Here is a 3,475-nt window from a genome sequence, read left to right as displayed (position 1 = left end):
GTCTGTACCCTTCCATATCTGTACCAACTCTGTGCGACCCCTTCAGCCGTCTTGAGTGGACAACACCATTTGCTGGTGCTTTTCTCCATCTCCTTGTGGGAGTGTCGGCCACCTTGGTCCTCTGCCCCTCCTCTTTTTAAAGTTACCAATGTATGTTAGTCATATAGAGTTGCCTCTTTTTTTTTTTTTTTAAATAAAGTTTAATTCCCTGCACAGTGTTCCCTTGTACGGAGGACACATATTTTCAAGACTTTTGACACAAATTTCAAATTTTTCCTTTAGAAAGATTGTACCAATTTACATCAGATATTGAAGCCTTAAGGAGCCCTGGTGGTGCAGCGGTTAATCACTTGGCTGCTAACCAAAAAGTCAAGACTGGGTGATCTGCTTCTGTAAAGATTACAGCCTAGGAAAACCCTACGGGGTGGTTCACACTGTCCTATAGGGTTTCCATGTGTTGGAATCTACTCGACAGCACACAACCACCACGTAGAAGCCTCACCAGTTTTGGTAGAGAGGGGGACTGTGTAAGTATTTGAAGTAAAATTTTGACTTTTCCCTTGTTCTTTATGATGAACATTTTAAAGCACAGAAAAGTTGAAAGAGTACAGCAGTGATCAGCTACTACCTAGATTGCGCGGTTGCTGACACCTGGCCGTCGTTCAGTGGTGTGTGTAGTTTTGTTGACCCATGTTAAAGTAAGTTGTGGAAGTCACGATCTTACTCCTAAAATTCTCAGTAAGTGCTCCTCAAAATGAAGATATTTCCCGTAAGCATAACATTATCCAGCCTAAAATTGTACTTGTTTTTGTTGTTGGTTGCTGTCAAGTCGATTCCAACTCATGATGCCCTCATGTGTGCGGAGTAGAGCTGCTCCATAGGCTTTTCAAGGCTGGGACCTTTTGGAAGCAGATCTCCAGGCCTGTCTTCTGAGGCACCTCTGGGTGGATTCAAACTGCTAACCTTCCAATTAGCATCCCAGAGCTTAACGATTGGTGCCACCTAGTGACTCCTAGATCGCTAATATTATCTAACATCAACCTTATATTCACATCTCCACAGATTTCTCTAAACTGTCTTTTACAGCATTTTTATTTTTAAACCTGTGTGTAATCAAAGGTCACATATCCCATTTGGTTGTGTCTCTTTAGTCTTTTTTAACACAAAGCAGTTCCCTCACCTTTCTTTTTAATTCTAAACATTTTAAATTTCAAGATGCTTTTTACTTTGAAAAGTTGCAAAAAATTGTACAGAGACTTCCCAGATGCCTTCCCCAAATGTTAGCATTTTATCAAACTTGCTTTATCATCCAAGATTATATCTTATTTCTCCATATCTATCTTTTTTTTCTTTTAACATTTGAGAGAGTAAGTTGCAGACATAATGGCCCTTTTTGGCTAAATACTTAAGTATGTACTTCAAAACAAGGATTCTGTCTTAATTAACAACAGCACAATTATCAAAATCAGGAAACTAACATTGATTCAATAATACCCTCCATCTTCTGACGGTCTTTAAATGTTGCCAGTTGTCTCTCTCTCTCTCTCACACACACACACACACTCTTGCTGTGGAGTCAGTTCCAACTCATAGCAATCCTATAGGACAGAGTAGAACTGCCCCACGGGGTTTCCAAGACTAATCTTTATGGAAGCAGACTGCCACATCTTTCTCCCGCAGAGCAGCTAGTGGGTTAGAATGGTTAGCAGCTGAGAGCTTTAACCACTGCACCACCATGGCTCCAGTTGTCTCAGTAATGAGCTTTATAGTGAAAGGAACAATCATGTGTTTGGGGTCTGGAACCCAATTCAGGCTCACACACTGTTTACTTGTCGTTTCTCTTTAATCGCTTTTGATCTGGAAAGGTTCATTAGTCTGCCTTTGTTTTTGGAGATCATGATTTTGACACTTGGGGAGAACAGTTGTTTTATAGCATGTCCCTCCATTTGGGGTTGTTGGCTGCGTCTTCGGGATTAGATTCCTGTTCTGCGTTTTTGGCAGGACTACCCTGAAGTGACGTTGTGTCCTTTCAGAGGATCAGACCGGGCTATCCCGGATGTGAGTGTGCCTCCTTACCGGTGCGTGTGTTCCTTTCTAACCTTTGGGTAACGCGGTTTCTGCCTGGTGTCTCCACTGTAACGTTGCAGTTTTCCCCTTTGTGATTAACAAGTATCTGTGAGGAGGTATTTTGAGACTACGTACATTTCCTGTTTCTCAGCGTACTTCACCCACTGGTTCCAGCCTCCCTTGATGATTCTTGCCTCAAGCAGTCATTACTGTGGTGGTTGCAAATGGTTGCGTTTCTTGGAATTCCAGCGTTCCTTCTCTACATAGTGGTTGGAAACCTACTGTAATTTAGAGTTTGCCTTTCCTTCATGGATTTGTTCATTTGTGTGTGTGTGTGTGTGTGTAAATATATATATATATATATAAATAAATCAGTATGCCTTCATGGATTCTTATTTTATTCCCAGTTACTATCATTTATTTATTGTTCAGATTGTCCCAGAATTGGCCAATGAGCGTTGCCGCGAGGTGGTTCCTCTGTCCTTTTAACGTGCTCCCGTTGTTCTCTGAGCACTTCCTTACCTTCTGACACTGCAAGTTTCAGGCTCATCTTCTACTGTCTTTGCCCCAGCCCTTCAATCAAACTGACCCTTTCTCTAAGGAGCCCTAATTCCTTTTATTGGAGAATGATATTTAGAACCAAGATGTAGGTGCTAGGTGCTCACTGCTAATGGATGTCATTGTTTCTAGGCCCTCTCAGTGTACAGAGCTGGGGAATTGTGTGCACTCACCTGTGTGTATGTATTTTCACACAGGCTGTATATATATGTGAGATATATATCTATTTCCGTATCTCTTTATGTATTAAAACCATGAGTTCCTACTGAGATCTTCATCCAGTACCACAGGATTGCTGCTAACCTTTCCTCTCTCCATATCTGTAACTCCCTTCTCTGTCACTAAGAACCCTGCCTCTCACTCTTCACTACGTACTTAACATCTTTTCTCAAACTAGAACAGCTCTCCCAGTCTTAAAAAAAATCTGCATATTTTAACCTTTAAAAAACTAAAACAAAACCCAAGGAGATATCCTTTTTTAATCTAAAAGTCTCTTGATTGTTATAGAAAGATCTCTGTAGGTGTTCCTGCCAGGACACACTTGGGTAGAGCATTCTGTCCATCAGGAGTATTTGTGATTCTGCACCTGAATGAAATGACAAACCTGTTCACTTTGGTGTCCAGAGCTTTTATTAGTGGTCTTCATTGCATCATGCAGACTCCAGCCCCTCTTGTCTGAGGTGGGTCAATGTCATGAGGTGATCCCAAGATGGCCTTCTCTGGCCTGGCCACCAGAGGCAATCATCACTAGGTAGCCCTGAGGTCAGCCGATACCGTGAGGTGATCTCAGGGCAACCTGAGGTGGGGCTGTCTGGCCTGGCCACCAGAGGCAATCATCACTAGGTACCCC

This window comes from Trichechus manatus, unplaced genomic scaffold (genome assembly GCF_000243295.1).
Source record: "Trichechus manatus latirostris isolate Lorelei unplaced genomic scaffold, TriManLat1.0 scaffold00128, whole genome shotgun sequence".
In the NCBI taxonomy this organism is placed as follows: domain Eukaryota; kingdom Metazoa; phylum Chordata; class Mammalia; order Sirenia; family Trichechidae; genus Trichechus; species Trichechus manatus.
This window is presented reverse-complemented; position numbering follows the sequence as displayed.